This window comes from Triticum aestivum, chromosome 2A (assembly GCF_018294505.1).
Source record: "Triticum aestivum cultivar Chinese Spring chromosome 2A, IWGSC CS RefSeq v2.1, whole genome shotgun sequence".
NCBI lineage: Eukaryota > Viridiplantae > Streptophyta > Magnoliopsida > Poales > Poaceae > Triticum > Triticum aestivum.
This window is the reverse complement of record NC_057797.1, coordinates 55,634,476-55,649,992: the sequence shown is the minus strand read 5'-3', so window position 1 is coordinate 55,649,992 and position 15,517 is coordinate 55,634,476.

Genomic DNA, 15,517 nt, shown 5'->3' with positions numbered 1-15,517 from the left:
AAGCATCGCTATGGGTGAGAAAGTCTCATCGTAGTCAATCCCTTGAACTTGTCGAAAACCTTTCGCGACAAGTCGAGCTTTGTAGACAGTAACATTACCATCAGTGTCAGTCTTCTTCTTAAAGATCCATTTATTCTCAATTGCTTGCCGATCATCGGGCAAGTCAACCAAAGTCCATACTTTGTTCTCATACATGGATCCCATCTCAGATTTCATGGCTTCAAGCCACTTTGCGGAATCTGGGCTCACCATCGCTTCTTCATAGTTCGTAGGTTCATCATGATCTAGTATCATGACCTCCAGAATAGGATTACCGTACCACTCTGGTGTGGATCTTACTCTGGTTGATCTACGAGGTTCAGTAGTATCTTGATCTAAAGTTTCATGATCATCATCATTAGCTTCCTCACTTATTGGTGTAGGTGTCTCAGAAACAATTTTCTGTGATGTACTACTTTCCAATAAGGGAGTAGGTACAGTTACCTCGTCAAGTTCTACTTTCCTCCCACTCACTTCTTTCGAGATAAACTCCTTCTCTAGAAAGTTTCCGAACTTAGCAACAAAAGTCTTGCCTTTGGATCTGTGATAGAAGGTGTATCCAATAGTTTCCTTTGGATATCCTATGAAGACACATTTCTCCGATTTGGGTTCGAGCTTATCAGGTTGAAGCTTTTTCACATAAGCATCGCAGCCCCAAACTTTAAGAAACGACAACTTTGGTTTCTTGCCAAACCATAGTTCATAAGGCGTTGTCTCAATGGATTTTGATGGTGCCCTATTTAACGTGAATGCGGCCGTCTCTAGAGCGTATCCCCAAAACGATAGTGGTAAATCAGTAAGAGACATCATAGATCGCACCATATCTAGTAAAGTACGATTACGACATTCGGACACACCATTACATTGTGGTGTTCCGGGTGGCGTGAGTTGCGAAACTATTCCACAATTTTTCAAATGTACACCAAACTCGTAACTAAAATATTCTCCTCCATGATCAGATCGTAGAAACTTTATTTTCTTGTTACGATGATTTTCAACTTCACTCTGAAATTCTTTGAACTTTTCAAATGTTTCAGACTTGTGTTTCATTAAGTAGATATACCCATATCTGCTTAAGTCATCTGTGAAGGTGAGAAAATAACGATATCCGCCGCGAGCCTCAATATTCATCGGACCACATACATCGATGTGTATGATTTCCAATAAATCTGTTGCTCTCTCCATAGTACCGGAGAATGGTGTTTTAGTCATCTTGCCCATGAGGCACGGTTCGCAAGTACCAAGTGATTCATAATCAAGTGGTTCCAAAAGTCCATCAGTATGGAGTTTCTTCATGCGCTTTACACCGATATGACCTAAACGACAGTGCCACAAATAAGTTGCACTTTCATTATCAACTCTGCATCTTTTGGCTTCAACATTATGAATATGTGTGTCACTACGATCGAGATTCATCAAAAATAGACCACTCTTCGAAGGTGCATGACCATAAAAGATATTACTCGTATAAATAGAACAACCATTATTCTCTGATTTAAATGAATAACCGTCTCGCAGTAAACAAGATCCAGATATAATGTTCATGCTCAACGCTGGCACCAAATAACAATTATTTAGGTCTAATATTAATCCCGAAGGTAGATGTAGAGGTAGCGTGCCGACCGCGATCACATCGACTTTGGAACCGTTTCCCACGCGCATCGTCACCTCGTCCTTTGCTAGTGTCCGCTTATTCTGTAGTCCCTGTTTCGAGTTGCAAATATTAGCAACAGAACCAGTATCAAATACCCAGGTGCTACTGCGAGCATTAGTAAGGTACACATCAATAACATGTATATCACATATACCTTTGTTCACCTTGCCATCCTTCTTATCCGCCAAATACTTGAGGCAGTTCCGCTTCCAGTGACCAGTCTGCTTGCAATAGAAGCACTCAGTTTCAGGCTTAGGTCCAGACTTGGGTTTCTTCTCTTGAGCAGCAGCTTGCTTGCCGTTCTTCTTGAAGTTCCCCTTCTTCTTCCCTTTGCCCTTTTTCTTGAAACTAGTGGTTTTGTTAACCATCAACACTTGATGCTCCTTCTTGATTTCTACCTTCGCAGCTTTTAGCATTGCGAAGAGCTCGGGAATAGTCTTGTTCATCCCTTGCATATTATAGTTCATCACGAAGCTCTTGTAGCTTGGTGGCAGTGATTGGAGAATTCTGTCAATGACGCAATCATCCGGAAGATTAACTCCCAATTGAATCAAGTGATTATTATACCCAGACATTTTGAGTATATGCTCACTGACAGAACTGTTCTCCTCCATCTTGCAGCTATAGAATTTATTGGAGACTTCATATCTCTCAATCCGGGCATTTGATTGAAATATCAACTTCAACTCCTGGAACATCTCATATGCTCCATGACGTTCAAAACATCGTTGAAGTCCCGATTCTAAGCCGTAAAGCATGGCACACTGAACTATCGAGTAGTCATCAGCTTTGCTCTGCCAGACGTTCATAACATCTGGTGTTGCTCCAGAAGCAGGCCTGGCACCCAACGGTGCTTCCAGGATGTAATTCTTCTGTGCAGCAATGAGGATAATCCTCAAGTTATGGACCCAGTCCGTGTAATTGCTACCATCATCTTTCAACTTTGCTTTCTCAAGGAACGCATTAAAATTCAACGGAACAACAGCACGAGCCATCTATCTACAATCAACATAAACAAGCAAGATACTATCAGGTACTAAGTTCATGATAAGTTTAAGTTCAGTTAATCAAATTTTTAGAACTCCCACTTAGATAGACATCCCTCTAATCCTCTAAGTGATCACGTGATCCAAATCAACTAAACCATAACCGATCATCACGTGAGATGGAGTAGTTTTCAATGGTGAACATCGTTATGTTGATCATATCTACTATATGATTCACGCTCGACCTTTCGGTCTCTGTGTTCCGAGGCCATATCTGTATATGCTTGGCTCGTCAAGTATAACCTGAGTATTCCGCGTGTGCAACTGTTTTGCACCCATTGTATTTGAACGTAGAGCCTATCACACCCGATCATCACGTGGTGTCTCAGCACGAAGAACTTTTGCAACGGTGCATACTCAGGGAGAACACTACTTGATAATTTAGTGAGAGATCATCTTATAATGCTACCATCAATCAAAGCAAGATAAGATGCATAAAAGGATAAACATCACATGCAATCAATATAAGTGATATGATATGGCCATCATCATCTTGTGCTTGTGATCTCCATCTCCGAAGCACCGTCATGATCACCATCGTCACCGGCGTGACACCTTGATCTCCATCGTAGCATCGTTGTCGTCTCGCCAATCTTATGCTTCCACGACTATCACTACCGCTTAGTAATAAAGTAAAGCATTACATCGCGATTGCATTGCATACAATAAAGCGACAACCATATGGCTCCTGCTAGTTGCCGATAACTTAGTTACAAAACATGATCATCTCATACAATAAAATTTAGCATCATGCCTTGACCATATCACATCACAACATGCCCTGCAAAAACAAGTTAGACGTCCTCTACTTTGTTGTTGCAAGTTTTACGTGGCTGCTACGGGCTTAAGCAAGAACTCATCTTACCTACGCATCAAAACCACAACGATAGTTTGTCAAATAGACTCCATTTTAACCTTCTCAAGGACCGGGCGTAGCCATACTTGGTTCAACTAAAGTTGGTGAGACAGTCTCCCACAAGCCATCTATGTGCAAAGCACGTCGAGGGAACCGGTCTCGCGTAAGCGTACGCGTAAGGTTGGTCCGGGTCATCTCGTCCAACAATACCGCCGAACCAAAGTATGACATGCTGGTAGGCAGTATGACTTGTATCGCCCACAACTCACTTGTGTTCTACTCGTGCAAATAACATCAAACCATAAAACCTAGGCTCGGATGCCACTGTTGGGGAACGTAGTAATTTCAAAAAAATTCCTACGCACACGCAATATCATGGTGATGCATAACAACGAGAGGGGAGAGTGTTGTCTACGTACCAACGCAGACCGACTGCGGAAGCGATCACACAACGTAGAGGAAGTAGTCGTACGTCTTCTTCCCGATCCGACCGATCCAAGCACCGTTACTCCGGCACCTCCGAGTTCTTAGCACACGTTCAGCTCGATGACGATCCTCGGGCTCCGATCCAGCAAAGCATCGAGGAAGAGTTCCGTCAGCACGACGGCGTGGTGACGATCTTGATGTTTCACCGACGCAGGGCTTCGCCTAAGCTCTACAACGATATGACCGAGGTGAAATTTGGTGGCAGGGGGCACCGCACACGGCTAAGGAACGATCAACAATGATCAACTTGTGTGTCTAGAGGTGCCCCCTGCCCCCGTATATAAAGGGGCCAAGGGGGAGAGGTGCGCCGGCCAGGGAGAGGGCGCAGGAGGAGTCCTACTCCTACCGGGAGTAGGACTCCCCCCTCCAATCCTATTCCAACTAGGATTCCTCGTGTGAGAGAGAGAGAAGGGGGCCGGCCCCTCTCCTAGTCCTAATAGGACTAGGGAGAGGGGGGAGGCGCGCAGCCCTATGTCCCTTTCACCTTTCCACTAAGGCCCATGTTGGCCCATTTGGCTCCCGGGGGGTTCCGGTAACCTCCCGGTAATCTGGTAAAATTCCTGATTTCACCCGGAACACTTCCGATGTCCAAATATAGGCTTCCAATATATCAATATTTATGTCTCGACCATTTCGAGACTCCTCGTCATGTCCATGATCACATCCGGGACTCCGAACAACATTCGGTACATCAAAATGCATAAACTCATAATAACTGTCATCGTAACGTTAAGCGTGCGGACCCTATGGTTCGAGAACAATGTAGACATGACCGAGACACGTCTCCGGTCAATAACCAATAGCGGGACCTAGATGCCCATATTGGCTCCTACATATTCTACGAAGATCTTTATCGGTCAGACCGCATAACAACATACGTTGTTCCCTTTGTCATCGGTATGTTACTTGCCCGAGATTCGATCGTCGGTATCCAATACCTAGTTCAATATCGTTACTGGCAAGTCTCTTTACTCGTTCCGTAATACATCATCTAACAACCAACATATTAGTTGCAGTGCTTGCAAGGCTTATGTGATGTGCATTACCGAGAGGGCCCAGAGATACCTCTTCGACAATCGGAGTGACAAATCCTAATCTCGAAATACGCCAACCCAACATCTACCTTTGGAGCCACCTGTAGTACTCCTTTATAATCACCCAGTTACGTTGTGACGTTTGGTAGTACCCAAAGTGTTCCTCCGGTAAACGGGAGTTGCATAATCTCATAGTCATAGGAACATGTATAAGTCATGAAGAAAGCAATAGCAACATACTAAACGATCGGGTGCTAAGCTAATGGAATGGGTCATGTCAATCAGATCATTCAACTAATGATGTGACCTCGTTAATCAAATAACAACTCTTTGTTTATGGTTAGGAAACATAACCATCTTTGATTAACGAGCTAGTCTAGTAGAGGCATACTAGTGACACTCTGTTTGTCTATGTATTCACACATGTATTATGTTTCCGGTTAATACAATTCTAGCATGAATAATAAACAATTATCATGATTTAAGGAAATAAATAATAACTTTATTATTGCCTCTAGGGCATATTTCCTTCATAAGCCTCTAGTTGACTAGCTCGTTGATCAACAGATAGTCATGGTTTCGTGACTATGGACATTGGATGTCATTGATAACGAGATCACATCATTAGTAGAATGATGTGATGGACAAGACCCAATCCTAAACATAGCATAAAGATCGTATAGTTCGTTTGCTAGAGTTTTTCCAATGTCAAGTATCTTTTCCTTAGACCATGAGATCGTGTAACTCCCGGATACCGTAGGAGTGCTTTGGGTGTACCAAACGTCACAACGTAACTGGGTGACTATAAAGGTATACTACGGGTATCTCCGAAAGTGTCTGTTGGGTTGACACGGATCAAGACTGGGATTTGTCACTCCGTATGACGGAGAGGTATCACTGGGCCCACTCGGTAATGCATCATCATAATGAGCTCAAGGTGACCAAGTGTCTGGTCACGGGATCATGCATTGCGGTACGAGTAAAGTGACTTGCCGGTAACGAGATTGAACGAGGTATTGGGATACCGACGATCGAATCTCGGGCAAGTAACATATCGATTGACAAAGGGAATTGCATACGGGGTTGATTGAATCCTCGACATCGTGGTTCATCCGATGAGATCATCATGGAGCATGTGGGAGCCAACATGGGTATCCAGATCCCGCTGTTGGTTATTGACCGGAGAGTCATCTCGGTCATGTCTGCCTGTCTCCCGAACCCGTAGGGTCTACACACTTAAGGTTCGGTGACGCTAGGGTTGTAGGGATATGTATATGCAGTAACCCGAATGTTGTTCAGAGTCCCGGATGAGATCCCGGACGTCACGAGGAGTTCCGGAATGGTCCGGGGGTAAATAATTATATATAGGAAGTGCTATTTCGGCCATCGGGACAAGTTTCGGGGTTATCGGTATTGTACCGGGACCACCGGAAGGGTCCCGGGGGTCCACCAGGTGGGGCCACCTGCCCCGGGGAGGCACATGGGCTGTAGGGAGTGCGCCTTGGCCTACATGGGCCAAGGGCACCAGCCCCAAGGGGCCCATGCGCCTAGGGTTTCCAAAGGGGAGGAGTCCTACTAGTGGAAGGCACCCCCTAGGTGCCTTGGGGGGGAGGGAAACCTCCCTTGGTCGCTGCCCCCTAGGAGATTGGATCTCCTAGGCCGGCGCCCCCCTAGGCCCTCCTATATATAGTGGGGGAAGGAGGGCTCTTGAGACACGCTTTTGGTTGCCTCCTTCTCCCTCTCCAACACCTCCTCCTCCTCCATAGTGCTTGGCGAAGCCCTGACGGAGTACTGCAGCTCCTCCATCACCACGCCGTCGTGCTGCTACTGGAGCCATCTTCTTCAACCTCTTCTTCCCTCTTGCTGGATCAAGAAGAAGGAGACATTACGCTGACCGTACGTGTGTTGAACGCGTAGGTGCCGTCCGTTCAGCGCTAGGATCTCCGGTGATTCGGATCACGTCGTGTACGACTACTTCATCCACGTTCTTTGAACGCTTATGCTCGCGATCTACAAAGGTATGTAGATGCATCCGATTACTCGTTGCTAGATGAACTCATAGATGGATCTTGGTGAAGCCGTAGGAAATTTTTTGTTTTCTGCAACGTTCCCCAACAGTGGCATCATGAGCTAGGTCTATGCGTAGTTCTTCTTGCGCGAGTAGAACACAATTGGTTGTGGGCGTAGATGTTGTCAACTTTCTTGCCGCTACTAGTCTTATCTTGCTTCAATGATATTGTGGGATGAAGCGGCCCGGACCAACCTTACACGTACGCTTACGTGAGACCGGTTCCACCGACTAACATGCACTAGTTGCATAAGGTGGCTGGCGGGTGTCTGTCTCGCCCACTTTAGTTGGAGCGGATTCGATGAAAAGGGTCCTTATGAAGGGTAAATAGAAGTTGACAAATCACGTTGTGGCTTTCACGTAGGTAAGAAAACGTTCTTGCTAGAACCCTGTTTCAGCCACGTAAAACTTGCAACAACAATTAGAGGACGTCTAACTTGTTTTTGCAGCAAGTGCTTTGTGATATGATATGGCCAAAGTTGTGATGAATGATGAATGATCTATATGTGATGTATGAGATGTTCATGCTATTGTAATAGGAATCACGACTTGCATGTCGATGAGTGTGACAACCGGCAGGAGCCATAGGAGTTGTCTTTATTTTTTATATGACCTGCGTGTCATTGAGAAACACCATGTAAATTACTTTACTTTATTACTAAACGCGTTAGCCATAGTAGTAGAAGTAATAGTTGGCGAGCAACTTCATGGAGACATGATGATGGAGATCATGGTGTCATGCCGGTGACAAGGTGATCATGGAGCCCCAAGATGGAGATGAGCTATGTGATATTGGCCATATCATGTCACTATTATTATTTGATTGCATGTGATGTTTATCATGTTTTGCATCTTGTTTACTTAGAACGACGGTAGTAAATAAGATGATCCCTCATAATAATTTCAAGAAAGTGTTCCCCCTAACTGTGCACCGTTGCGACAGTTCGTTGTTTCAATGCACCACGTGATGATCGGGTGTTTGATCCAAACGTTCACATACAACGGGTGTAAGACAGATTTACACATGCAAACACTTAGGTTGACTTGACGAGCCTAGCATGTGTATAGACATGGCCTCGGAACACAGAAGACCGAAAGGTCGAGCATGATTCGTATAGAAGATATGATCAACATGAAGATGTTCACCGACGTTGACTAGTCCGTCTCACGTGATGATCGGACATGACCTAGTTGACTTGGATCATGTTATACTTAGATGACTAGCAGAGGGATGTCTATCTAAGTGGGAGTTCATTGAATAATTTGATTAGATGAACTTAGTCTAAAATCTTTACAATATGTCTTGTAGATCAAATGGCCAACGTAGTCCTCAACTTCAACGCGTTCCTAGAGAAAACCAAGCTGAAAGATGATGGCAGCAACTATACGGACTGGGTCCGGAACCTGAGGATCATCCTCATAGCTGCCAAGAAAGATTATGTCCTACAAGCACTGCTAGGTGAAGCTCCCGTCCCACAGAACCAAGACGTTATGAACGCTTGGCAGACACGTGTTGATGACTACTCCCTCGTTCAGTGCGGCATGCTTTACAGCTTAGAGCCGGGGCTCCAAAAGCGTTTTGAGAGACATGGAGCATATGAGATGTTCGAAGAGCTGAAAATGGTTTTCCAAGCTCATGCCCGGATCGAGAGATATGAAGTCTCCGATAAGTTTTTCAGCTGTAAGATGGAGGAAAATAGTTCTGTCAGTGAGCACATACTCACTATGTTTGGGTTACATAACCGCTTGACTCAGCTGGGAGTTAATCTCCCGGATGATGCGGTCATTGACAGAATCCTCCAGTCGCTTCCACCAAGCTACAAGAGCTTTGTGATGAACTTCAATATGCAGGGGATGCAAAAGACCATTCCTGAGGTATTTGCAATGCTGAAATCAGCAGAGGTAGAAGTCAAGAAGGAACATCAAGTGTTGATGGTAAATAAAACCACTAAGTTCAAGAAGGGCAAGGGTAAAAAGAACTTCAAGAAGGACGGCAAGGGAGTTGCCGCGCCTGGCAAGCAAGCTACCGGGAAGAAGCCAAAGAATGGACCCAAGCCCGAGACTGAGTGCTTTTATTGCAAGGGAAGCGGTCACTTGAAGCGGAACTGCCCCAAATATTTAGCGGACAAGAAGACCGGCAAAACAAAAGCAGGGGCTGCGGAATAAGCGGAGACTGGAGAAGGACGAGGTGACGATGAGCGTCGGGAATGGTTCCAAGGTCAATGTGATCGCTGTCGGCACGCTACCTCTATATTTGCCTTCGGGATTAGTTTTAAACCTTAATAATTGTTATTTAGTGCCAGCTTTGAGCATGAACAATGTATCGGGATCTCGTTTAATTCGAGATGGCTACTCATTTAAATCCGAGAATAATGTTTGTTCTATTTATATGAGAGATATGTTTTATGGTCATGCTCCTATGGTGAATGGTTTATTCTTAATGAATCTCGAGTGTAATGCTACACATATTCATAATGTGAGTACCAAAAGATGTAAAGTTGATAATGATAGTCCCACATACTTGTGGCACTGCCGCCTTGGTCACATAGGTGTCAAACGCATGAAGAAGCTCCATGCAGATGGACTTTTAGAGTCTCTTGATTACGAATCATTTGACACGTGCGAACCATGCCTCATGGGAAAAATGACCAAGACTCCGTTCTCAGGAACAATGGAGCAGGCAACCAACTTATTGGAAATCATACATACTGATGTGTGCGGTCCAATGAGTGTTGAGGCTCGCGGTGGCTATCGTTATGTTCTCACCCTCACTGATGATTTGAGTAGATATGGGTATATCTACTTAATGAAACACAAGTCTGAGACCTTTGAAAAGTTCAAGGAATTTCAGAGTGAGGTTGAGAATCAACATGACAGGAAAATCAAGTTTCTATGATCAGATCATGGAGGAGAATACTTGAGTCACGAATTTGGCACACACTTAAGAAAATGTGGAATAGTTTCACAACTCACGCCGCCTGGAACACCTCAGCGTAATGGTGTGTCCGAACGTCGTAATCGCACTCTATTAGGTATGGTACGATCTATGATGTCTCTTACCGATTTACCGCTATATTTTTGGGGCTATGCTTTAGAGACTGCCGCATTCACTTTAAATAGGGCTCCGTCGAAATCCTTGAGACGACACCATTTGAATTATGGTTTGGGAAGAAACCTAAGCTGTCATTTCTAAAAGTTTGGGGATGCGATTCTTATGTCAAGAAACTTCAACCTGAAAAGCTCGAACCCAAGTCGGAAAAATGCGTCTTCATAGGATACCCTAAAGACACTGTTGGGTATACCTTCTACCTCAGATCCGAAGGCAAGATCTTTGTTGCCAAGAATGGATTCTTTCTAGAGAAGGAGTTTCTCTCGAAAGAAGTGAGTGGGAGGAAAGTAGAACTTGATGAAGTATTACCTCTTGAACCGGAAAATGGCGCAACTCAAGAAAATGTTCCTAAGGTGCCTACACCGACTAGAGAGGAAGTTAATGATAATGATCAAGATACTTCTGATCAAGATCCTACTGAAATTCGAAGGTCCGCAAGGACACGTTCCGCACCAGAGTGGTACGGCAACCCTGTCTTGGAAATCATGTTGTTAGACAACGGTGAACCTTCGAACTATGAAGAAGCGATGGCGAGCCCGGATTCCGACAAATGGCTGGAAGCCATGAAATCCGAGATAGGATCCATGTATGAAAACGAAGTATGGACTTTGACTGACTTGCCCGATGATCGGCGAGCCACAGAAAATAAATGGATCTTTAAGAAGAAGACATACGCGGATGGTAATGTGACCATCTATAAAGCTCGGCTTGTCGCTAAGGGTTATCGACAAGTTCAAGGGGTTGACTACGATGAGACTTTCTCACCGGTAGCGAAGCTAAAGTCCGTCTGAATCATGTTAGCAATTGCCGCATTTTACGATTATGAGATATGGCAAATGGACGTCAAAACGGCATTCCTTAATGGTTTCCTTAAGGAAGAATTGTATATGATGCAGCCGGAAGGTTTTGTCGATCCTAAGAATGCTGACAAGGTGTGCAAGCTCCAACGCTCGATTTATGGGCTGGTGCAAGCATCTCGGAGTTGGAACATTCGCTTTGATGAGATGATCAAAGCATTTGGGTTTACGCAGACTTATGGAGAAGCCTGCGTTTACAAGAAAGTGAGTGGGAGCTCTGTAGCATTTCTCATACTATATGTAGACGACATACTTTTGTTGGGAAATGATATAGAACTCTTTGAGAGCATCAAGGCCTACTTGAATAAGAGTTTTTCAATGAAGGACCTTGGAGAAGCTGCTTATATATTAGGCATCAAGATCTATAGAGATAGATCAAGACGCCTCATAGGTCTTTCACAAAGCACATACCTTGATAAGATATTGAACAAGTTCAATATGGATCAATCTAAGAAGGGGTTCTTGCCTGTGTTACAAGGTATGAAATTGATCTCAGCTCAATGTTCGACCACGGCAGAAGATATAGAAGAGATGAGTGTCATCCCCTATGCCTCAGCCATAGGTTCTATTATGTATGCCATGCTGTGTACCAGACCTGATGTAAACCTTGCCGTAAGTTTGGTAGGAAGGTACCAAAGTAATCCCGGCAAGGAACACTGGACAACGGTCAAGAATATCCTGAAGTACCTGAAAAGGACTAAGGAAATGTTTCTCATTTATGGAGGTGACGAAGAGCTCGTCGTAAAGGGTTACATCGACGCTAGCTTCGACATAGATCTGGATGACTCTAAGTCACAAACCGGATACGTGTATATTTTGAATGGTGGGGCAGTAAGTTGGTGCAGTTGCAAGCAGAGCATCGTGGCGGGATCTACATGTGAAGCGGAGTACATGGCAGCCTCGGAGGCATCACATGAAGCAATATGGGTGAAGGAGTTCATCACCGACCTAGGAGTCATACCCAATGCGTCGGGGCCGATCAAGCTCTTCTGTGACAACACTGGAGCTATTGCACTTGCCAAGGAGCCCAGGTTTCACAAGAAGACAAGGCACATCAAGCGTCGCTTCAACTCCATTCGTGAAAATGTTCAAGATGGAGACATAGATATTTGTAAAGTACATACGGACCTGAATGTAGCAGATCCGTTGACTAAACCTCTCCCTAGGGCAAAACATGATCAGCACCAGAATTCCATGGGTGTTCGATTCATCACAATGTAACTAGATTATTGACTCTAGTGCAAGTGGGAGACTGTTGGAAATATGCCCTAGAGGCAATAATAAAAGCATTATTATTATATTTCCTTGTTCATGATAATTGTCTTTATTCATGCTTTACTTGTGTTATCCGGAAATCGTAATACATGTGTGAATAACAGACACCAACATGTCCCTAGTAAGCCTCTAGTTGACTAGCTCGTTGATCAACAGATAGTCATGGTTTCCTGACTATGGACATTGGATGTCATTGATAATGAGATCACATCATTAGGAGAATGATGTGATGGACAAGACCCAATCCTAAACATAGCATAAAGATCGTATAGTTCGTTTGCTAGAGTTTTTCCAATGTCAAGTATCTTTTCCTTAGACCATGAGATCGTGTAACTCCGGATACCGTAGGAGTGCTTTGGGTGTACCAAACGTCACAACGTAACTGGGTGACTATAAAGGTATACTACGGGTATCTCCGAAAGTGTCTGTTGGGTTGACACGGATCAAGAGTGGGATTTGTCACTCCGTATGACGGAGAGGTATCATTGGGCCCACTCGGTAATGCATCATCATAATGAGCTCAAGGTGACCAAGTGTCTGGTCACGGGATCATGCATTGTGGTACGAGTAAAGTGACTTGCCGGTAACGAGATTGAACGAGGTATTGGGATACCGACGATCGAATCTCGGGCAAGTAACATATCGATTGACAAAGGGAATTGCATACGGGGTTGATTGAATCCTCGACATCGTGGTTCATCCGATGAGATCATCGTGGAGCATGTGGGAGCCAACATGGGTATCCAGATCCCGCTGTTGGTTATTGACTGGAGAGTTGTCTCGGTCATGTCTGCCTGTCTCCCGAACCCGTAGGGTCTACACACTTAAGGTTCAGTGATGCTAGGGTTGTAGGGATATGTATATGCAGTAACCCAAATGTTGTTCGGAGTCCCGGATGAGATCCCGGACGTCACGAGGAGTTCCGGAATGGTCCGGGGGTAAAGAATTATATATAGGAAGTGCTATTTCGGCCATCGGGACAAGTTTCGGGGTTATCGGTATTGTACCGGGACCACCGGAAGGGTCCCGGGGGTCCACCGGGTGGGGCCACCTGCCCCGGGGGGCCACATGGTCTGTAGGGAGTGCGCCTTGGCCTACATGGGCCAAGGGCACCAGCCCCAAGGGGCCCATGCGCCTAGGGTTTCCAAAGGGGAGGAGTCCTACTAGTGGAAGGCACCCCCTAGGTGCCTTGGGGGGGGGGGGAGGGAAACCTCCCTTGGCCGCCGCCCCCTAGGAGATTGGATCTCCTAGGCCGCCCCCCCCCTAGGCCCTCCTATATATAGTGGGGGAAGGAGGGCTCTTGAGACATGCTTTTGGTTGCCTCCTTCTCCCTCTCCAACACCTCCTCCTCCTCCATAGTGCTTGGCGAAGCCCTGACGGAGTACTGCAGCTCCTCCATCACCACGCCGTCGTGCTGCTGCTGGAGCCATCTTCTTCAACCTCTTCTTCCCTCTTGCTGGATCAAGAAGAAGGAGACGTTACGCTGACCATACGTGTGTTGAACGCGGAGGTGCCGTCCGTTCGGCGCTAGGATCTCCGGTGATTCGGATCACGTCGTGTACGACTACTTCATCCACGTTCTTTGAACGCTTCTGCTCGCGATCTACAAAGGTATGTAGATGCATCCGATTACTCGTTGCTAGATGAACTCATAGATGGATCTTGGTGAAGCCATAGGAAAATTTTTGTTTTCTGCAACGTTCCCCAACAATACCACCCTGCAAAGCAGTCAATGGCTGAATGTTGATGAGATAGGTGGATGCAGAAACAGCCTTAGCCCAAAATGGGGTGGAAGGGAAGCAGCAATCATCAGCGCACGAGCCGTCTCAAGCAAATGACAATGCTTACGTTCGGCAACGCCATTCTGGGCATGAGCTCCAGGACATGAGAACTGAGCAAGAGTACCCTGTTCCGCGAGAAAACCACGCAACAGCCGAGAGATATACTCTCCAGCAGAGTCAGCACGAAAAGTACGAATGAGCGTGGAAAACTGGGTACGAACCATGGCAGCAAATCATTTGTATATAGAGAGAACCTCGCTACGAGATTTCATGAAGTAGAGCCAAGTGTAGCGAGAGAAATCATCAATAAACAAAACATAGTAGCGATGACCACCTTTCGAATCAAAGGGGGCGGGACCCCAGACATCAGAATGAACTAAGTCAAAAGGACGCTGAGATACAGACTCACTAGTAGGATAAGGTAACTGAGTCTGTTTGCCAAATCTGCAACCATTACAATGTAAGGAGACATCTCCAGATATAGACCCTGAGAGGCCCTGGCGAACTAACGAAGACAAGCGAGAGCCACAAATGTGACCAAGACGATGAGGCCACTGCTGGAATGACGCAGACGAAGAGAGCAAGAGCATGGGAGTCGGCAGAAGTGGTGGCAGCGGAAGGAACACAAAGCCAGTCAACCTCCCAAAGACCCTTTGATTCATGGCGCCGGGGGCCAGCACCAACCAAAGCCTTGGTGCGACGATCCTAAATGGAGCAAGAGTCGGTATCAAGAATGACACGACAACCAGAATCAGTGAGTTGGGCAGCGGAAAAAAGATTCATGGTAAGGCGAGGAACATGGGAAACACTAGGGACATAAAAGGATGGAGTGGAAAGAAGACCACGACTAGCAACAGGAAGAGGTGTGCCATCAGCGGTAAGAACATTAACAGGTGAATCAAGAGGTCGGAGAGAAGACATATGAAAGGAAGCTCCAGAATCCAGAACCCACGAGGATGTACCTGACTGAGTAGAGGCCTGTGGTGGTGTAGAAGGGGGTGCAGTCATAGCAGCAGCTGAACCAGTCGACGAGGAGCCAGTGGAGGCAAGTAGACGCTTGAGGCGTACAATGTCCTGGTCAATGAGTGACTGAGTCGAGGAAGATGCAGGAGGGCCACTAGAAGAGGAGCGTCTCTGGTCTCGCTTCTTCTGGCGACAATCAGACTCTGAGTGACCTGACCGGGAGCAGTAACCACAGAAAGTGTCACGGCGCGACGTACTCTTCTCAGCATAAAGAGGACGGCTCACTCCCTGAAGGAGTGGGCAGGAGTGGTGGAGCAGTGAGGCGAGCAGATGACACAGGAGCCCGGGT